Genomic DNA, 23615 nt, shown 5'->3' with positions numbered 1-23615 from the left:
CGAGTTGTCGTCGCTTATGGTTTGGCGAAGGGCAGCGAACGAAGTCAACTCCATTGAGACGAACTGTGCCAATTGCTGAACAATCGGTTCCAAAGTTGTCTTGGTAGCGTCCGCACTCTCCTGTAATGACTTCAGCAGAGAAGAGGCGTCGGAGAATAGTTTATCGACTTTTTCGGTCGCAGCCTCACAGGCTTTGGTAGAGGCTTCGATGGCAGCAGTTGCTGAGGCTACGGAATCATGTTGAGCCCTGGAGAAGGCATCAACAATCTTCTGAAGTGCAGCTTCAGAGAGAGAGGACTGCTGGTTGGAAGATGAGGCGAGAAGTAGGTCAACCTTCTCATTGAGCTCCTTTAGATGCTTCTTTGTCACTGGAGCATCATCCTCTTCATCACTCTAAACCTGAAACGGACTGTAGTAGACCGAATCAAAGTTCATGTGTTCACTGCCAAGGTAAGGGTTTTCTCCATCAGAGGCATTTTCTGGAGATGGAGGGGGTGGTGAAGCTTGGGGTGTGGTTGGTTTGGTCGGTTCAGGTTGAGTGGGTGTGGGGTTAGTTTCTGGTGGTGGTTGAGTTTCGGTTTAAGGTGGTGGTTGAGTTTCGGTTTGAGGTGGTTCGGTTACGGGTGGGGTTTCGGTAACTGGTGGTGTTTCGGTTGCAGTTGTGAAAATGGGTGGTGGTATAGGGAAAGAGGTTGGTGGAATAGTGGTATTGGGGATTATGGTCGGAATGGAAGTAGGACTGGTTGGTGGAGGTGAAGGAACAGGTGAGTTATGAAGTTCCATCTTTGGGGTAGGTGACCGAGGTGGTGTGTTGCCTCGTTGAGGGGTTTCGCCTCCTTGAGAGCCGTCCAAACCCGAACTCTCGCCCTCAGAATCACTTGAAGAAGAGGGAAGAACGATCTTGCGCTTCGGTTGTGTCTTCCTCCTCTTCGGCTGTGGGGACTGAGCAGCCTTTGTCTGTTTCCTCTTCTTGGGAGAAGGACCCTTAGGAGCTTTGGTCGCTTGCTTCCCTTTGTCAGCCTTTTTGCCCCTGTTCACCGGTTTGTCAGCATCGTGGATGGACCTAAGCATAGCCGGTTTAAGTTCCCTAGGACCAGTTGGTCTGAATTCCTTGATCGTCCGGATAAGCCTGCTGTCAGAGGGCACGTCGCCATACATTGTCTCCGGAATGGAGCCAATAAACGAGAATTTAGATGCATCTGATACGATGATCTTCTTGGTATGAAAAGTACCAATAGAAGACATCGATGCAGCTGTAGCAGTGGGAATGTCAAACTTGTCCATCGCCCATTTGGTGATTAGAATCCAGAACCAGCCCAACGACACCTCAGAGTGTCGTGATGATGAAGAAAGACTCTGAATAAGCTGTTGCCAAAGGACCATCCCAAAATCCAGATTAACCCCGTTGTAGACGGCATACATGATCGACAAGAAAAGTCGACTAGCCTCGTCAGATCCTGAGCTCCGTTCCGACAAGCCCTTGAAGAGGACCGTAAACATGCCGTTCCATTGTGGCGGCAAGCAAGACTTCTTGAATTTAGCGACGGAGGTGAGAACCTCCGTGTACCCCATGTTGTAAAACATGTTATACAAATACCCAACCGGAATCGTCTCCGGGTTTATTCTCGATGGGTCAACAGCCAACCCTAGCATTGTGCAGAAACGTTGTCGAGAAACTGATGTTTTGTGTTCAGCAATCTCGAAGAACACCCGGTCAACCGCTTTGTCGTAATAAGCAGTCGCATAAACCTGCGATAGGGCCACCATGGGAACAGACTCGATCCTGGAGAGAGCGGTGGCGATTTGGGAGTACTTCAGGCACTCGATGATCGGCGACATGTAGGAGTCGTACGCCATAGGGTTGAGATCAATCACCAGGCATTGTTGCGGACGAATGGGAAGGATTTGTGATGTAGCATGGACGGAAGAGGATTCTGCCATTGTTGAATGTGGTAGAAGAAGATGATGAACAGTGAAGCTTTTTGGGAGTATTTGCTCTGTAGAAAATCCGGAAGCAGTAAAAAGGTAAATGGTGGTGAAGACTGCCTTTTATAGTGAGGGATTGGAGAGAGAAAAATCGTTTCAAATCTTCTATGCGATGATCACGTATGAGAGAGAGTGTCAGATTCCTAGGATCACGCTACCCAACAAGCGCCGTTTCAGAAGAAAAACCGCTTCACATCCTCACGCGCCTTTAAATGCCAGAGGGATGACGCTTGGATTTCGCACACGCGTCCATAATGTCAGTAAAAGCATGGGCGTTTCGAATTCACACGCGCCCCCTTTTTACCGTCGTTTGAATTTCAATCCGTTTAACTTCCGCCTAGTCAGCAACCTTTCGTCTTATCCTTTTAAACCGCATCTTTTAAATTAAATACCCACGTGGATTGTTTTTGGCCACAGCTTCATAATTAACCACCAAAGTAATAAGACAGCCTGTAATAATTAGTAACGGAAGTTTGGAAAATCAAAGATTTTCGTGCAAAGAGTGTAAAAGAAAAAGAAATAAAGCAACTCTTTTAAGGATATTCTGTGATGTCAATAATGACACGAAACTGATGATTCCCGTTAAATTATGATCAAACATTTATTAATAAATGTTGAAAGGCTTCTTTTAATTAGGCTAAATAAGGGTGGCTTTCGCTTTGATTCAGCAATTCTAATCATGAAATAAGAAAGAAAGTGAACAAAGTACTTGTGAGACCAGTGTAGCCTGTTGAACAAGTAGGTAGGAATTTATTTTAAATTGGCTTGGAAAAATATAAAATCTCAAATTAAAAAAAAAATATAAAAATTGGATCCCATGGGAAGAAATGTTATGGTGTTGAACAATTTCATAGGAATCACGCAAAATAAAATTTGAGATTTCATGAAGGTACATTCGTCAATTCTTTGGTGAAAACTTGAGCAAATTAATTGTTCATCGTCAATTCAGATTTGGTGTTGAATTTTGGGTTTCACTCAGCTCGTAGTGGCACGAAACTAAGATCATAAACACAGATGTTGTGTAACCATAAACTTCAATGGTAATTTCTGAGAGTCTCAAGGGTTACGTTGAGGAAACGAATGTAATGGAGAAATGTAATGGAGATGGTGTAAGAAAGCATAGTACCTCTGCTGCGAAAATAAGGACCAAGCAGGAAACTCTTAACTCATGTGAGAAGAGAGTGAGGTAGCTCGCGATTAGAATAAATATGTTAGCCTTATTGGGAAGACAAGGTTTGTGTATACCAGGTCATGAAGGCTATTATTCAAAATCTTGTGAGGCTTGGGACACATACAGCAGCATGCTTCTAGGGACACTTAAGTAATGCAGCAATTATATCCCCATAAACGAACAAACAACCAATAAAATAAAATAAAATAAAAAAATATTTTTGGAGTTTTTTTGAGATTTATTAAAAAAAAATTAAGTAAGAAAAAAAAATTAAAAAAAACTTTGAAAAACCGAACACGAACGTTCGGTTAGTGGTTGTTGGAAAAAGTTTGAAAAACCGAACCCGAGCGTTCGGTTGGTTTCGGTTCCAGAAAGTTGTGGAAAACCGAACCCGAGCGTTCGGTTGGTTTCGGTTCCACAAAATTTTGGAAAACCGAACCTGAGCGTTCGGTTGGTTTCGGTTCCACAAAATTTTGAAAAACCGAACCCGAACCTTCGGTAGGTTTCGGTGTTGAAAAATTTTAAGAAACCAAGGAATTGAGACGTGCAATTGGAAAATACTTTTGATATTAAGAAAAACAATTTTTGTACAAGAAATATACAACAAAGAAAGACTACCTTTGAAGTGATGAGCGAGTCAGATGTTTTAACCGAACCCGAACGTTCGGTTGGTTTCGCTTCTTACGTTTGAGGTTGAGAGGTAGTGTGAGGTATTGGTTCTGATTCCATCATACCTAGCCCTTGTAGTATTCTATTGAATGATGCTTCAGGAAGAGCTTTGGTAAAGACGTCAGCCAGTTGATCAGTGGTTCTTACGAAGTGAACTTCGACGTTTCCATCTTCCACGTGATCTTTGATGAAGTGATACCTCAGTGCTATGTGTTTGGTTTTAGAGTGTTGCACTGGGTTATGACAGATCCTAATTGCACATTCAGAGTCGCAATATAGTGGGATCTTCTTCATATTGAGTCCATAGTCTCGAAGTTGACTCTGGATCCAAATCACTTGGGATGTGCAGGATGCAGCGGCAATATATTCCGCTTCGGCAGTAGACAACGACACACACGTTTGTTTCTTGGATTGCCAGCTGACCAACTTTCCGTCAAGGAATTGACAGCCACCAGTTGTGCTTTTTCTGTCGAGTCCACATCCTCCAAGGTCAGCATCAGAATAGGCTTGAACGAAGAAGCCTGAGTTGGAAGGATACCACAGACCTAAGGAGGCAGTTCGCTTTAGGTAGTGTAAGATGTTCTTCACTGCAAGCATGTGAGGTTCGCGGGGATTTGCCTGAAATCGAGCACAATAACACACAGAAAACATGATGTCAGGCCTGCTAGCAGTAAGATACATTAGTGAGCCTATCATTTGACGATAGAGCGTGATATCGACGGCTGGTTTGTCTAGGGATGGAGTTAGCTTGGTGCCGAATGCCATTGGGACTTTGACTTTTGAGTCTCCCATCATTCCAAACTTTGCTAGAAGAGTCTTCGTGTAAGCTTCCTGATTGATAAAGATGCCTTCGGGTCCCTGTCTAATATTTAAACCAAGGAAAAAGTTAATAGGACCCATTGAGCTCATTTCAAACTTAGTCTCCATCAACTTTCTGAATTCAGCTGTTAAGCTGGGATTCGTAGAGCCAAAGATAATGTCATCGACATAAATTTGAACTATCATAAGGTGGTTACCTTCCTTTTTGCGAAAGAAGGTTGGGTCAACTGAACCTTGTTTGAATTTAGACATCTTTAAAAATTTGGTTAGCGTTTCATACCAGGCTCTCGGAGCTTGTTTAAGGCCATACACAGCTTTATCCAGAATGTAGCAATGATTTGGATATTTTTCGTTCACGAACCCAGGAGGTTGCTCCACATACACGGTTTCTTCGAGTTCTCCATTAAGAAATGCACACTTGACATCCATTTGGAAAACTTCAAAGTTTTTGTGGGCAGCATAAGCCAGAAATATTCTAACAGATTCTAGCCTAGCTACAGGAGCGAAAGTCTCTTCATAATCTATTCCTTCCTCCTGACAGTATCCCTTTACTATCAAACGAGCCTTGTTCCTTATAACATTCCCTTCCCTGTCCATTTTGTTCCTAAAGACCCATTTGAGACCAACAACCGAAGCATCTGGAGGAGTTGGAATGAGGCGCCAGACTTTGTTCCTTTCAAATTCGTTTAGTTCGTCTTGCATTGCTTGAATCCAATCAGAGTGATCGAGGGCAGTGTTAACTGTCTTCGGTTCAACTTTTGATACGAATGAGTTAAACATACAAAACTCAACTTTTGAAAATAAGGATGTCTGTTTTGCTTTCAGTTGCGATCGGGTCAGAACCTTTTCAGAGACATCACCAACTACTTGAGAAATAGGATGATCTCTGGTCCATTTGGTAAGAGGAGGGTAATTTGGATCAAAGGTTGGGTCTAGTTCAGCATTGATCATTTCTTTTGGCTCAGATTGGCTATCGTAGTCAAGCGTCATATCATCATGCTCCCCCTCGATTGATGAGGATTGAGAAACTTGAAGGTCATGGGTTTCTTGTGGTGCTGGGCTTTCAGGCGTTGAAGCGCCTTCGGTTGGAGAGGCACCTTCGGTTGGAAAGGCTCCTTCGGTTAGAGAAGCACCTTCGGTTGGAGTTGTAGAACTTGGCTACTCCTCGACATTTGAACTTGGCTCCCCCTCGACTTGTGAGCTTGGCTCCCCCTCGACTGAAGCATTGTTGGATGGAGGGTCAACAGTAGTCGATCCTCCCTCATTCATTCTCCTTGCAGCTTCTTCGACAATCTGCTTCATGTGGTCAACCTTGTTGTCTGCTGCACCTGCTTCTGAGAGAGAAGCTTTCTCTGGTTCGTCAAAGAGCTCCAGAAATTTATCATATAAGTTAGCGATCGAGACTGTGACTTGCCCAGTTTGAGGAAAGATTTCCCCAGCGATGTCTTCTTTGGCTTGTAGCTTTTTGACATAACCATCGTCAAAGGTCACGTAATACGTCTCTTCAATTTTTCTCGAACGCTTGTTTAGGACTCTGTATGCCTTGGATGTGAGCGAGTATCCCAGAAAGATTCCCTCGTCGGCTTTGACGTCGAACTTGTTACGGTGTTCTTTAGAATTAAAGATGAAGCACCGTGAGCCGAACACGTGGAAAAATTTCACATTAGGTTTCCTGTTATTGAGAATCTCGTATGGTGTGAGCGTGAATCGTTTGTTGAGATAAGACCTGTTCTGTGTAAAACAAGCAGCAGAAATAGCATCAGCCCAAAAATAAAGAGGTAAGGAAGCAAAACTTAGCATAGTTCGAGCAGCTTCACACAAAGATCGGTTTCGTCTTTCAACAATTCCGTTCTGTTGTGGTGTGTAGGGAGCTGAGAAGTTGTGACTTATTCCCTTTTCTGCAAGAAATTCTTCAAACTCCCTGTTCTTGAATTCCAGACCATTGTCGCTTCTGATGTTGCGAACAATCTTCTTGAGCTGAACTTCAATCTGCTTGATGAACACTTTCAGCTTATGAGTCGCTTCAGATTTTAGCTTAAGAAAGAACACCCATGTAAACCGTGAAAAGTCATCAACGATAACAAGAATATACTTGCTACCACCGATGCTTTCGATAGATGAAGAACCACACAAATCCATATGAAGTAATTCGAGTGGTTCAACAACCTTTGTGTTAATTATAGATGGGTGACTTTGACGACTCTGCTTCCCCATTTCGCATGCAGCACACAGATGATCCTTGTTGAACTTGAGCATTGGAAGACCCCTAACATGACCTCCAGTGACAAGTCGGTTGATATCTTTAAAGTTGAGATGAGAGAGTCTTCGGTGCCACAACCAGCTTCGTCAGATTGAGCTTTTGATAACAGGCATATAGCTGGGTTTCCTTTGATGGGTTTCAGATTTAGAGGAAACATTTCACCCTTTCGCTCCGACTTGAGAATTACCTTCTTTGTCTTTTTCTCAATAATTTCAGAACCTTCATCATCGAATGATACTTTGAGACCTGTACCTCCAACAAGCTGAGATACATTGATGAGGTTATGTTGGAGTCCTTCCACATAAGCCACCTTCCTTATAGTAAAGTCACCATTTGTTATCATCCCGTATCCCTTTATGGTGCCGAAAGAATTATTTCCAAACTTGACATTGCCACCATTTGCAAGAGATCTGTATTCCATGAGCTCCTCTTTCCTCCCTGTCATGTGACGTGAGCAGCCACTGTCGATGTACCATTCTTCGTCGAACTGCTCGTCACTTATAACCTGCAAAAATTAAGCAGATTTAGGAACCCAAAGTTTCTTGGGTCCACGTGAGCTTTTCATGGGAACAGGAACAGTAAGGGAAATGTCAACTAGATATGTTCGTTTTATGAGTGTTGTTTCATCTTTCTTTTTAATGGTAAAAACTTTTATCTTATTAGGATTGGGTGCGTTCGGTTTGGACTCTGGTTTGGATTTATTGACCTTCTGTTTGCCCTTTTGTTCAGCTGACAAATGAGATTTTTGAGAACGAACAGAATTAGCTTTAGAACAAGATGGAGATGAATTGGTGGATGTAGAAGAATCAGATGAACTAGAAGAAATGGGTTTAGATTGAGAGGGCGTCTTGGCTGGGGACTCTAGGTGACCCTTTTGCTTTTGATCATTGGAAGGACTGACCTTAGAGGTTTGATCTCTTTTGACTTCTGAACCGAACCTTTGCTTTCGGTTGGAATCGTTCTTAGAACCGAACCTTTGCTTTCGGTTGAAGTCATTCTCAGAACCGAACCTTTGCTTTCGGTTGGTAACTTCTTTTGAACCGAACCTTGACTTCCGGTTATTGTGACTCTCAGGCTTTCCGACAGGATTGTTTTCATACTTCAGATTCTTGTCTTGATGTGAGAAGTATGCATTCTGGGATTGCCAGAATTGTCTCCTTTCAGAGAGATTCTTCCTGTATCTTAGGTTCCTTTCTCGCTTCTTATTCCTCATCTCCTTTGGTTGGTGATGAACATTAGCTTTCGTTTTGGGTTTCTCCTTGGCTGGTTCGTTTTGAACTGAAGGAGTTTCACTTTGTGCTGAGGAAATAGAGGGAACGTCTTCTTTTGCCGAACTTTCATTCTCCTGAGGAATGTCTTTCGTACCACTGGTGCTTGGCTCATCGAAATTATCAGGCTTATTCAAGGGTTCAGGTATGTATCTCCCTTTACTCATCCAGGAGGTTCTTTCTGATAAGCCCACCGTTTCATCTGCATTGTCGATTGGAGCTGACCAGAAGAACTCATCACATCCATCAGCATTGTCTTCGTTTACAATGGCTGTGAGTTCAGCGGTATGATGTTCGGTTACTCCAGTGACCTTGTACACTTGATTTGGAGTGGTCTGGACCTTTTGATATACAACTGCTTTCTCTACCAAGATTGGGGACTTTTTTTGGGACAATCGAGCGAACTCTATTGAATTTTCAGAAATTAGATTCTTGTGGTTTTTAGGTTCGCTTTTAACAAATTCTGAGCAGTCAACCGTGTCCTCTACAGAAATTTCACTCATGTTGTCGTCCTCGTTAAGCTCAGATGCATTTTCAACATCGATTTTATTTTCTGAGCTCACGTTGGCGTTTAAAGAGTCAAATTTTTGTATGGTTTCGGTTCTCAGTTTAATTCTATCATTTTCATCCAAAAAGTTTTTAAGCATATCCTTGTGGTCTTTGGATTTAATGAAAGATTCAATTTTGTCAAGTCCATACATGTAGGTCGGATTGACTTCATCAGACGATATCACACCCTCACAATTATAGGCTTCAGCATCAATTTCATCCTCCTTAAACTCCAGGAAGGGCAAAATCATGCGATGGATCGTTTGACCTATTTCACAATCTAAGTGAAGCTGAGTAATATTAGAATAAAGACGTTTTGCAATTAAACAAAAAACATTCCGCTGTTTTAACAACTTTAAATTATCTCTTTGTAAATAAATGTTTTCGTCTTTAATTTTAACTATTTCAGACTCCTTCAACTCGATCCACATACGCCGCTCCTCACTCTTCGACGCCGCCCTACTTAATTGATCAGTTAGGTTAGAATTGGTGACTCGAGTTTGAGTTAAGCTACTATCTAGATGAGAAATTCTTGTATTAACATTTTTTAATTCTTTCTCATATGAGGATTGTGGTACTTTAAATGAAACAAAAACCGATTGTACCTTCTTTATCAGTTCATCAAGCTCATTGAACTGCTGGCTGAGTGGTTTGGCCGTAAAGCACATGTCCTCCAGCACCTTCAGTTCATTGCTTCCACTATCGGTGTTGTATCCCCTCATCTGAGATATATCAGACACCATGAATCATCTTCCTCCACTGCTTTCCTCCTTTGCCACATAAGCCTTTCCATGAGTAGGCTTCCTCACTTCATCGTCTTCTGAGTCGGTAGACCAAACTTCCGTGCTACAGAACTCGTCATTAACAACCGAACCCTGCACAATAAGAGCATTAATAGAAGGGTTAGCGGTAGACTTCTTCTTTCTCAACTCATCCAACCTTTTCTGCAACACGGCTTCCTCATCTTTTTTATCACCCTTTTCAGCCATCTTCTTAAGGACACAATCTTTAGCATAGTGGTTTTTCCCACCACAGTAGTAACAGCTAACTCCGGAATCGCCATCCACCTTCGGTTCCTTCATGGGCTCTTCAACCTTCGGTTCATTGTTGACTTTTTCTGAACTGTAACTCCCCTGCCAGTTTCGGTTTTTATTGTTGTGGAATCTCTTCTTTATGAACCTCTTGGGGTTAGACACCATCATAGCATAATCCTCAGACGTGAGGTCATACTCTTCCAAGTTAAGGTCTTCATCCTCCATCACGCCTTTGCTTTTTGACAGGAGGGCCAACGAACCAAGGCTTGAGACAACGTTCTTCTCCTGCAGTACAATCTTCTCTTGGGACTTGAGAATACCCACCAGTTTCGCCAAAGAATATGATTTAAACTGCTCATGGGCTTTGACTGTAGACACCACTGCTCTCCATTCAGACCGCAGACCATTTAAGAAAGTAACCTTCTGCTCGATAAGCTTCCTTTCGATGTTATGTTTGATCATCTTGCTGAGAAGATGATTGAAGCGATCGAATGTCTGGGTCACCGTTTCTTCGGCTCCTTGCCTGAATTCTCCAAACTCAGATAAGAGCAAGGTTTGGATAGAATGTTCAAGATCCTCGTCTGTAGAATACACTTCGCGAAGTCTATCCCAAACTTCCTTTGCCGTCGTGCATGAGCTGACCAACCTAAAGGTGTCGGACTGAAGGGCGAATCTGATTAACCTTAACGCCTTGATATTGCACTGGAATTTGTCCTTTTCATCTTGTGCAATATCCTTAACATCCTTCAGCAGATCATTGAACTCCTTTTGTGTCTTAATAATCCTTGACGTTGCAGAATGAGAAAACGGTCAATTAATGATAGCTTCCCATATGAGGTATCCATTATCCTCAGATCCAATCACGTAGTCTTCGAAGTGATGCGCCCATACTTCATAGTCGTGGGTATATAGGATTGGAATCTTTGTTGTCGAACCGATGCTGTTGGAAATATTAATATGATTTGATTGCGACTCGTCCATTATGAAAAAAAAAACCTGTTAAAAGATCAGACTTGTAATAACTCAGATTAGGGCAAAACAATAAATATCAAGATACGTCAATAATGAGATGACGGCTCAATAAATATCGGTAGTTGCGGAAAAGCCCTAATTAAAACCTTTTCACAGAGAAGATGTTTATCGATTACATAGCCTCCTGCTCTGATACCAATTGATGAGTTTAAAACCTTAATTTATGAAGATCGATTAGATCTTAAACAGGTAATTAATTATAAAAACAGCAAGAACACGATAAAAAGTATAAGACAAGAGTGAATCAAACGAGTTGAATGATTAAACAAAATCCTCAGAAGAGCTCGATTAAGAACATCAACTGTAGAGGATTGGTAGGTTACAAGAACGATTAAAGAAACCTTTAAATGCTATCGTTATGCTCTAGATGAATCACTAAAATCGTTAACCTAATATGCATGCAATCATATACTTATATATTAAACATAAAGGGCTCTCGGTTGGATAGGCCCAAACCGGAATACAAACTAAATACATAACAGCCGAGCCCAATTGACGCAATCTTTAACAAAATCTTCAGCCCAACAAGCTTCGTATAGACACTTGTGATACACATAAACTGAGTGGGTCAGGTTGGGAAACCTGGTGGGTACATAGGGTTTTCAACCCATAATAATATAGTTATTATGTTTAAACATCAAATGATCAACCCAATTACCCATCCCCGTTATCTCTTTTACTCTTAAGGATCTATCCTAAGAATCAGCTATTCTTCGTTCATTCATTCCTAAGGATTATCCTAAGGAATAGGTACGAAGTCCATCGATGCCATGGTTATTACAACAGGCACTAAGTCTATAGTCGCCAGGGTTTATACGTTAGGAACTAAGTCCATAGTCGCCATGGTTTATTGAACAGGTACTAAGTCCATAGTTGCCAGGGTTTATACAACAGGCACTAAGTCCATAATCGCCAAGGTTTATCTCATTTATTGACAGTATTATTTCATGGAGTCCACATGCAATACATCTGAATGAGTTTTTATAGTACACCGCGTGAACACATCACTCACAAACACCTACAGGTTGCGAGCCTGCTAGTGTTCCACTAGACCGTCTAAAATAGTCTATGGTTGTCATCCATACTCTGCTAGATGATGGGGCAAATGCTTGCGTAAAGGCTTCTCTCATTTTCACCTCTCACCATTATCTCATGATCTATATCACCTTTCATGTCGTCATCCAACTCAATTTTCATCTACCCATCTTTACCCATTGTAATTTATAGGTATCATATAAGTATATACAGTTTAAATCATTTAAAACATGTATAGTAGTCTTAATCCGGCATAGATAACAAGTATACAGATAATATGCATACATTGTATGTAATTCGTATAAAACACTTCATATCTATGTATAAGATGAAAGTAACTACGCACTCATCTATTAAGGTGGTGATTCCGAACTCAGATAGTGCTTCGCTTCATAAATATAATTCCCTTTGATAAAACCTAGTATCATTACCACTAGAGTTTAGTCTAATATTCACCAAGACTAATTACTAGTCTTGTTATTATTATAATTATATAAGCCATAAACAATACTTCTCAACTACTATGTAGAGACATGGCCAGACATGAAACACCAGAGGGTAGGAATTATCACAACACTTATATAACTCATAATAATAGCACAAACATTTATTATATGTTCATAATTGTAACACCCCTAGTTCAGAAGTGCAAGTTCAGGGTTTTTGGTGTAATTAAGGAAGATCGACTCGGCGAGTCTATGGATTGACTCGGCCAGTCGAGTCGCGATTTGGTCATGTGCTAAGTGACTGACTCGGCGAGTCGGCGGCTGGACTCGTCGAGTCAGTGCTGGAATGAGAAACCCTAATTTCTGGGGTTTGCACCCTATATAAGGAACCTTAAGTCCCACCCCAACCTCTTTATTACTCCCTTTGACGTCCATCAGCTTTCCCCATCGATTTCAAACCCTAAATTGAGAGTAAGAAGGATTTAAGTGTCTTTTGGAGCTTGGAGAGGAAGGATACTTGAAGCAAGAGTTGGTGGGATCATAGTGGAGCGAAGTGGAGCGAAGTGGATCTGATTTCCTTGGTTGTTGGCATCGTATTAAAGGTTAAAAATTGTTGCCTTGACATTGTTGTGTTTAGATTGTTCATGAATGAAGTTTTAGGGCCAAATGGTCATATATGAGCCTCTTTTCGAGTATTGGGTCCAGATCTGTGGTTGCTACTACAGATCTAGATTGGTCCTGATTCATGAACCTGGAAAGTGAGAGCTTTGGGGCTTGAATGAGAGTGTCCTTACCTTAAACCTCCATTTTAGCTTGAGTAGAGCTTGTGGGCCTTGCATACACGTAAAGTTGGAAACTTTACGTGTAGATCTGGACCTAGGAGTCTAGATCTATGTATTGGAAGCAATGAATTGGCCTGTGATCGTCTGAATGAAGGTATTACGTATGGACTCGACGAGTCGGACTAGAGATTTGGCATGAGTCGCATAGTAAATCGGCGAGTCACATGGGTGTACTCGACGAGTTGGATGAAGATAGGAAGGAATTCGACGAGTTGGAAGAACTACTCAGCGAGTCTGTTGAAGACTGCCTTGGGCTCGGCAAGTCTGTTCTTGGACTCGACGAGTCTGGTTGAGGAGTCCTAACCTTTTCTTGTTAAGTCATGAATCGGTGAGTCAAAGGATGACTCGGTGAGTTGAGCATGAAGGGACTCAGAGTTTGTTGGACTCGGCGAGTCTTGGGGTGACTCGGCGAGTTGAGTCGTGATATGAGAGTTTTGAGTATGGGAACTCGATGAGTCAACGGTTTGACTCGGTGAGTAGGGTCAAACAGGAAGGTTGACTTTGACTGAGGACTTGGACTTTGACCAAGGGTTAACCAGTTGACTTCCAGGGGTATTTTGGTAATTATTGGTATTTATTGGTTTGGTTTTCGTTAATGATCAGTGGTGGAGTTCGTGCTGGTGGTCGAAGCAACGTGATTTTATTCTTCAATCGATAGTTACAGGTGAGTTATCCTCACTATACTTACAGGGTCTACGACACCAAGGCCGGCCCTCTATCGGATGGATGTTCGGGGATTGCTGTTATGTTATTGCTTTTCTATGTATGCATCCTCATAGTTATGATGGTTTATGTTAGAGACCTGATTAAGGTCGGTCTGCTGATAGTTAGGGTGGTATATGTGTGACCGGAAGGTCTTATGTGCTATGAAGAGTATGAGACATATGTTGTTAGATGTTATGAGCGCTGCATATGTTATGTTATGATATGACCAGTACGTTATGGACCGGAAGGTGATCATGTTATATTTCGTTATGTGATGTGTATGTGCTATGTATGTTATGCATGATATGGACCGGAAGGTTAAGATGATATTTATGTATGTGTTATGTATGCTATGTATGGTAAGGACCGGAAGGTCAAAATGATATGGACCGGAAGGTCAACAGAGTATTGACCGGAAGGTCAACAGAGTATGGACCGAAAGGTCAACAGGGTTATGGGATGTAAATTCCCTGAGACAACCGGATCGGAAGATCCCATGGAGTTATGGCCTGGAAAGCCGTATGTGTTGTTATGGTCTGGAAGGGAGTACGTGTTGTTATGGCCTGGAAGGGCATACGTGTTGTATCTAGTGTTTTGGGGGTAACTCACTAAGCTTCCGGGCTTACAGTTTCAGTGTATTGTTTCAGGTACTTCAGGAGATCGTGGCTAGGAGAAGGTGTGATCGTACTGCGCCTCAGTTTTATGTTGATGTTTATGGGATACTCTGATAATGAATGAATTGAAAACCTTTTTGTAGTAACTTAATGAATATGGTTGTTTTTGAAAAGTTTAAATTTGTTGTAATTTTCACGGTGTTACAAGTTGGTATCAGAGCTTTGGTTTGACTGAATTGGAGGAACATTCGTGAGAATCCAATCTCAAATCAAGGAGAGTTTTCAAAAAGAGAATTAAAATGGTTTTCAAAATAAGTAAAGGAGGATGCGGAGGTACGATCAGCCAGAGCCAGTAAGTAGACCCCAAAATACCATACAAAGTTACTTGATTATGTGATATGTTAGAACAACATGCTAGTACTAGGCTAGGGATCTTCAGGAATTGCATGATAGGGTTGCCTGATTACATGATGCCTGCTAGCCTAGGGTTCCCCATGATGTGAAGTAGTTAGCAGTTCCTCTAGAGGTGAGGATTGAGTGTTACCATGTAGATGTTATCGCTAGGGTGTTATGATGATACTTGATATAAATATGGGTTGGTGTGGAAGGTAGTATGGGCCCGTACTACTGAAAGAACAGGACCCATAGGCGTATCAAGGAAGTCACAACCCCTATGGTTGGGTTGGGAGTTGGTTCCCGGGTTATTGGGGAAGCATCTATTTTAATGGCGGTATATTTCGAGTATGGTGGTTACGAGGCATGTCGGGGGTGGATCCGGGTCAGGATTGGGATCAGAAGAGGACGGTCAGGGTGGATCAGCACCACCCGAGGTCATTGGTTAGATGAGTACAGATGAGTTGGATGCTAGGATTCAGGAGATCCTACATGATGAGGTTGCTGCGATGTTCCGGGCTGAGTTCCCGGAACTGTTTGGGTTGATCAAGACCGCTATGTTTGAGTATTTTGATGAGCGCTATGCGGATCTCGAAGAGACAACAGCCACGACATCCACAGCGGAAGCTGGAGGAGCCAGTCAAGGTTTTCAGTATCGGGACTTCGATAATACAAAGCCTCCTACTTTTGATGGAGTTTAGGATCCGATCATTGCTATGAGATGGTTGTCGTACATGGAGGGTTGTTTCTTCATGTTTTCATGTCCTGTGGATCAGAGAGTGAGGTGTGCTCTGAACCTTTTGAGGCTCGGGGTGAAGGATTGGTGGAGGTTGACTATGGGATTGTATTCTGATGCGCAGGGGGCTGCGGTTACTTGGGATCAGTTCCGGAAGATGATCTGTTCAAATTATTTTCCACGGGTTGAGAGGGAGACGATGGCTCAGGAGTTCTTGGAACTGGATCAGGATTCGGATTCGGTGACAGAGATCACCAGGATGTTCACTAAGAGGGCGATGTTTTGCCCTGAGTTTGTTTCGGAGCAGAGTCAAATTGTGACAACCCGATATTTCGAGACAATGTAATGTAAACCAATCAAATTTAGGTCAAAATATAACTTTCCTAAAATCTTGTTTGGGTTAAATAAAGTAGTAGGAATCGTATCAAGGTTTTCGTACATATAAAGAACCCTAAAATCCGAGTTATAACGAAGAAGTTATGACCAACCGAAGATTCTCGGCAAAACCGGCATCAGCGATTAAACGAAAAACGCGAAATTTCGATGCAATAGTTTTTAGCCTTAAGTATCTAAATGAAAGTTATAGATAACCTCAAACCGTGAGCGTACATAAAAAGAACGTCCAAATCTGACTTCGTATGAGGAAGTTATGATTTTTCCAAGATTCGGGTATAGCAGTAGACAGCTAAAAACTCAAAATAGAGCTCGAGATACTTTTGACCAAAACAACCTAAATGAGAATCTAAGGTCTCAACATTAGTAGCGCAATGGCGAAAAGTCTGACGAAAACGGACATCGGATGAAGAAGTTATGGAATTTTAACGGACTTTTCGCGTCCCGGCCCGTTAAAAATAAATAATTAAAAATAAAACTCAAAATTTGCCGATGAAGTCTAAACGAGAGTTGTAGATCATGTTTTTAGCTACACGTGCATATAAAGAACGTCGAAAACGGAGCTCGTATGCGAATGTTATGGATTTTACAAGTTCGGGGTCCAAAATCCGATACTGTCAGGCCCCACGACGTGGCACAAGCTTGCCGCGACCCGGCAAGTGACTGAGGGCGTCCAATAAATGGAAAAGGATAGGTTTGACTCCCCACGACGTGGCCATCACTTGCCATGACGTGGCACACCCCAAAAATGCCCCTATAAATAGATTTCAAAGGTTCCGAGCTCCATTGCTCAGTTCCTTTCTTGCCCGCGCCGAAACTCTGCGTTTAAGCCCCCGAGACCCTCCCAAAGACCCGGTTTTCACCTTCAAATCCCGAAGGAAGGTTTTGTGTTCTCGAGATTCCCGAGATTCCCGAGAATCCCGAGATTTCCCGCGTTTTCAACTCTTCCTGTCGAAGTTCTGCTCGATTTCCTCTCTCGACTACTTCAAATCAACCACTTCAATCAAGTGAGTTCATACCCCTTAAATAATGTTTTAAACTACTTTTAAATGCTTTATGGGGGGGGATACAAGTAGAATCATGCTACTTATTATGTCAATCGCATGTGATTAGTAAGTAGGAGTATATTACTTATTACATCAATCACATGTGATTAATATACAACATTCAAAAGATTTGGCTACTCATTAGCCGTTTTACCAAACAGTTTCCTTCAAATGATTTTTATAAACATTTTATATGTTTTAAACTCCTTATTACACTGTACCTCTTACTATGTTTATCATATTTCAAACTTATTTACAACTTTGTTTCAAACAAATGTTCCTTATACTTATATTGTTTTATCAAACTTATGCCTTCAAATTGTTTTATAGATTGACATCAAGTCGATCTTTCCTTAAACTAATATTTATGTTTCAAATGTTTTACCAAACTTATTTATGCTTTTATATTATAAATTGCATGCCTCTATATGTATAGTTATATAAGAAATGTTTAAAAGACTTAGGAAGGCTATCCACCCTATTTCCTTTTCGCGCCTTGAGATGTGGTCTGGTGGGATATTGGATACTCGTCCGAAGGTCGTTTAAATATTAGTTATATATCATGTGTACATATAAAGTCATAAAAGGTCCTTCCAGTTCATCCTATGCCCTTGGGTAACAAGGGTATACATCCACGTCCATACATACCACTTAGATTACTAGTAAGCTACCATATGGGTAGTTCAGGAAGATACCAGAACCATTACTAGAATGCGATATCATACAATGATTTAGTTCATTCATGAGTCAATACTTTCTAAAACATTACTATACATTACATGTACAAACTATACTAGGACGAGAACATATACATCTATACTAGAACGTTTATATTACTATACTTGCTAGATAGAGAGAACACACATTACAGCTAGCACATGTGGAACCTTACCGTACTCTACTATAATATTTACATTACTATACTTATAGGAGTACTTGTGCATAGATACATCAGTAGGAGTCCTATAACATTTTATATGTATCGACTCCGTTTTTAAAATCCGTGTTCTTACCTTTTCCTTGTGATAAGATCACATAATCGACGAGATAGAATAGATTATTATCCTTGTACCAGAGGATGCGAGTTGGGGGATTGACCATTCCTAGAATCTCTGTTAGCTACAGAGGTAAAAGTACATCTACGGATGTCAAACGGTTGGTACCTTTTCAGGTGCACGATTAAGGGATTAACTATTCCTATACCCAGCTGTTAGCAACAGAGCTAAAGAGTACGTCTACGGATGGCTTAAAGTTAACGTTTACAATTACCCTAGTACCAAAGGGTATGATTCAAGTTAGTTATATTATTACCTATATTTGTGACTCATTCACATAACCAATGAGGTAAAATTATATTTAGGTATCCTAGTACCAAGGGATAAAATTTGTTATAATGATAATAATAGTAACACAATTAGGCCTTGGTAGAAGACTACAAATAGCACAGTTAAGTCTTGGTAGAAGACTCCTTTTGTTACTAATAGGAATCATAGGGATTCTAGGGTTTTTCAAACATTTACAACTGATCTACAAACATTTTCATACTTTTAATGAGCTTTCTTTCAAAACAATGTCAAGTCTTAAAAATTATAAGTTTTACAAATTAAGACACATTAATACTTATGATCTCACCAGCTTCATAGCTGATACTCGCTTTCAAAATTACTTGTATCCTCAGGTCATCATAGACAGGTACCGATGCAAGGAGAAAGGAAGATGGAGCTTATTCAAGACTTATCTTTCATTTTGATTTATGCTTTAGTGTTTATCAAAATTTGACAGAATACAATTGTATAATAATTATTTTATTAATGCAATGGATGATGTTGTTGCTCATTTACTACTTTACATTGTTGTTGATATTATACATGACGTCCTCCGCCCCAGAACGTTTCCGCCGTTCTCGGTTTTGGGGTGTGACACAAATGTTCCGATATATGAGTACACTTAAAAGGGATATCAGGAAGTTTGTGTCTACGCAGAGGTGCGAGACCTTACTTGAGTTGCAGGAGGCCGCTCGGCGCCATGAGTTTGAGATTGAGTTACAGATGAGAGAGCAGAGGCAGGCCCCTACGCAGTCGCAACCGGCGCCGAAATGGTCCAAGACCATTGATACCAGGTTCGACAGTCAGAGCAGCCGTACTTGTGAGAAGTGCGGGATGGGTCATACCGGAGTTTGTAGGTCCGGTGGTACATGCCGCAAGTGCGGAAGAGTGGGGCATTATGCGAGGGATTGTCGTAAGTGATCCCCGGTTCAGGATATGAGGATTTGTTATCCGTGCCATCAGGTTGCTCACAAGAGGGCCAACTATCCACAGCTAGTTTCCAGGCCAGTGCAGGTTCCAGCACCGACCACTATTAGGACTACTAGCGGGGGCCAGGGTGGAGCAGAGCCTCCAAGGACTCAGGGTTGAGCTTTTCAGCTTACTACCGAGGTGGTCAGGTCAGAGCCAGATGCATCTGCGGGTATGTTTCCATTATGTTACCTTGTTATCTTGTGGTTGTTATGGAGTATTGTATATCTGCTAGTCTCGCTTGCATGATTCATGGTATTGTACTCGTTCATCCTTTCCCTGGGTTTTGGTTTTGGGAGTCTTAGTTGCTTATCATCCATGGGGATTGTTGGTGGAAATTACGCTTTTTTTCTTGATGAAAGGTATAGCATTTGCAATTTGAGGAGTGTTCAGCCGAGGATCGAACTCCCTTAGAGTTCGAGATGTGCGATGACGGGATGTGATTTCGCGAAGGTTGTCTATTTTAGAGGAAATCAGTTCATGGATAAGGGGAGTATGTTGAGTGAGGTTGTTTAAGTGATGTCGGTTGGGTCACCGGTGGTTGGAAGTCAATGCTCTAAGTGGGGAGAATTGGAAAATTCTCAGAAGGATCGATAAGCGTTAGAGTTTGATTAGTTGTTTGAGATCCAACATTGTTTTAGTCAGCCAAGAGTATAGGCTGGTATGAGTAAGTGACAGATCGATGGGGCGGAGTACAGACGAAGGATTCCGGATAGGGTGATTGGTTGTTGTCATGCCTAGGATTAGGCTAGGATCTGGGTAAATGGAATGGATTTGGAGTTCGGAACCCTTAGAGGGCTAGTGCAGTATGTATGGGAGAGATTCCTAGGAGGAATAACTTGGGATGATGCATGGATAGTTTGAGTGGACCGAGGAGACTAAAGGCCGGAAGGCATATCAATCAGGCCGGAAGGTGTACCGGTCAGGCCGAAGGCCTGGTAAGGCAGTCCAGTCATGCTAGAGACTCTGTTTGCGTTAGTGGCTCTGTATGAAGAGAATGGGTTAGTATGAGGAGACTAAAGGCCGGAAGGCATATCAATCAGGCCGGAAGGCGTACCAGTCAGGCCGAAGGCCTGGTAAGGCAGTCCAGTCATGCTAGAGACTCTGTTTGCGTTAGTGGCTCTGTATGCGGAGAATGGGTTATTATGTCGCCATGCAATATCAAACAATAGTTCTGGCCCCGGGTATTGATCATGTTAGTGAAAGGTGGGGTATGGACTTTGATAGTCCTTGTTATTAGATTCAGAGTATAGGTGATGCATAGAATAGCGATTACTCTACGAGGGATAGTGTAGAGTGGAGTGTGAGAACCGTGGCACTTGTCTGAAGTGGCAAGGTTGGCAAGTAGATTCCTTGGATAAGGAAAAAGGAAAGGTATGTAGCTCCGAGAGGGAGTGTTGGATCACGAAAGTGAAAGCAGTAGTGAGAATGGATGATTGAGAGTATTTCAATTATAGTTGTTGAGCACCGAGATTGTGCTAGTGGTTGGAAGCACATCCGGATTGGGTGTTAGTTGAGGTCGCAGAAGGAATTCCGGTGATATCGGACTTGAGGAGTCTGGAAAGGATCCAAGAGTAGGTCCTTGGAATCCAGGTATGGGAGCAATCATGGGTTATGTATATAGTGGTAATTCATCCTGGGGATGTCTGATGGTATCGTCATTGTGTCGGGTTTTTCCAACCCGGGGATGTAGATCAGGGTCAGCATGTGTATGTGATTGCAAAGGAGAACTCATGGGAGTTGCTCAGGAGCTGAAGGGTGTGTCATTCTGTCAGCATAAAAAGAAAAGAGTTGGATTCGGAAAGGAATCAGGATAAGTCCCAGCAATGGTACCGGGTTAAGACCCGGTGAATTTAGGGTGATGTCTAGCTTCGTAAGGGTCAAGTGATTGTTGTGTTTTCGGAGTGATGAAAGTATCATCGGGTGATTATTGGTTAACAAGGGTCGTTATCAGAGAAAGAAGTCATTGGCCGGCTTGAATCAGTTGTCGTAACTCTAGAAGGAAAGGGTTGGACTTTATACAGGTTGATATTAGTGTTCAGAGGAACCTGGGTCGATTAACACCAGGAGGAGCATTGTGGGAGTATTATCTGGAATTGTGTGCTGCAGCAGGCTTCGAGGACGAAGCCTAATTTAAGTGGCGGAGAATTGTAATACCCCAAGTTTAGAAGTGCAAGTTCAGGGTTCTTGGTGTAATTAAGGAAGATCGACTCGGCGAGTCTATGGATAGGCTCAGCGAGTCGAGTTGCGATTTGGTCATGTGCTAAGTGACTGACTCGGCAAGTCGGTGGCTAGACTCGTCGAGTCAGTGCTGGAATCAGAAACCCTAATTCCTGGGCTTTGCACCCTATATAAGGAACCTTACGTCCCACCCCAGCCTCTTTAATACTCCCATTGACATCCAGAAGCTTTCCCCATCGATTTCAAACCCTAAATTGAGAGTGAGAAGGATTTAAGTGTATTTTGGAGCTTGGAGAGGAAGGATACTTGAAGCAAGACTTGGTGGGATCATAGTGGAGCAAAGTGGATTTGATTTCCTTGCTTTTTGGCATCAGATTACAGGTTAAAAGTTGTTGCCTTGACTTTGTTGTGTTTAGATTGTTCATGAATGAAGTTTTAGGTCCAATTTGTCATATATGAGCCTCTTTTCGAGTATTGGGTCCAGATCTGTGGTTGCTACTACAGATCTAGACTGGTCCTGACTCATGAACCTGGAAAGTGAGAGCTTTAGGTCTTGATTGAGAGTGTCTTTGCCTTAAACCTCCATTTTAGCTTGAGTAGAGCTTGTTGAGCCTTGCATGCACATAAAGTTGGAAACTTTACGTGTGGATCTGGCCCTAGGAGTCCATATCTATGTATTGGAAGCAACGGATTGGCCTGTGATCATCTGAATGAAGGTATTACGTATGGACTCGGCGAGTCTAGGAGATGACTCGGCGAGTCAGACTAGGGATATGGCATGGTTCGCGTAGTAACTCGGCGAGTCTCATGGGTGTACTCGACGAGTTGGATGAAGATAGGCAGGAACTCGACGATTTGGAAGAACAACTCGGCGAGTCTGTTGAAGATTGCCTTTGGCTCGGCTAACGGTCGAGGAGTCCTAACCTTTTATGGTTAAGTCGTGAATCGGTGAGTCGAAGGATGACTTGATGAGTTGAGCATGAAGGGACTCAGAGTTTGTTGGACTCGGCGAGTCTTGGGGTGACTCGGCGAGTTGAGTTGTGATATGAGAGTTTTGAGTATGGGAACTCGACGAGTCAACGGGTTGACCCAGCAAGTAGGGTCAACCAGGAAGGTTGACTTTGACTGAGGACTTGGAATTTGACCAAGGGTTGACCAGTTGACTTCCATGGGTATTTTGGTAATTATTGGTATTTATTGGTTTGGTTTTTGGTAATGATCAGTGGCGGAGTTCGTGCCGGTCGTCGGAACAATGTGATTTTATTCTTCAGTTGGTAGTTGCAGGTGAGTTATCGTCACTATAATGACAGGGTCTACGGCACCAAGGTTGGCCCTCTATCGGATGGAAATCTGGGTGTTGCTGTTATGTTACTGCTTTGCTATGTCTGCATCCTCATAGTTATGAAGGTTTATGTTAGAGACCTGATTAAGGTCGGTCTCTTGATAGTTATGGTGGTATATGTGTGACCGGAAGGTCTTATGTGCTATGAAGAGTATGAGACATATGTTGTTAGATGTTATGAGCACTGTATGTGTTATGTTATGATATGAGCAGTACGTTATGGACCAGAAGGTCATCATGTTATATGTGGTTATGTGATATGTATGTGCTATGTATGTTATGTATGATAAGGACCGTATGGTTAATACGATATTTATGTATTTGCTATGTATGCTACGTATGGTAAGGACCGGAAGGTCAATATGATATGGACCGGAAGGTCAACAGAGTATGGACCGGAAGGTCAACAGAGTATGGACTGGAAGGTCAATAGAGTTATAGGATGGAAATCCCCTGAGACATCCGGATGGGAAGATCCCATGGAGTTATGTCCTCGAAAGGCATATGTGCTGTTATGGCCTAGAAGGGCGTATGTGTTGTTATGGCCTGGAAGGGCGTATGTGATGTATGTAGTATTTTGGGGGTAACTCACTAAGCTTCCGGGCTTACAGTTTCCATGTATTGTTTCAGGTACTTCAAGAGATCGTGGCTAGGCGAAGGCGTGATCATACCACTCCTCAGTTTTATGTTGATGTTTCTGGGATACTCTGGTAATGAATGAATTGAAAACCTTTTTGCAATAACTTAATGAATATGGTTGTTTTTTAAAAGTATAAATTAGTTGTAATTTTCACGGTGTT

Source organism: Lactuca serriola, chromosome 1, assembly GCF_051521515.1.
Source record: "Lactuca serriola cultivar US96UC23 chromosome 1, Lser_US96UC23_V15, whole genome shotgun sequence".
NCBI classification, from domain to species: Eukaryota; Viridiplantae; Streptophyta; class Magnoliopsida; order Asterales; family Asteraceae; genus Lactuca; species Lactuca serriola.
This window is presented reverse-complemented; position numbering follows the sequence as displayed.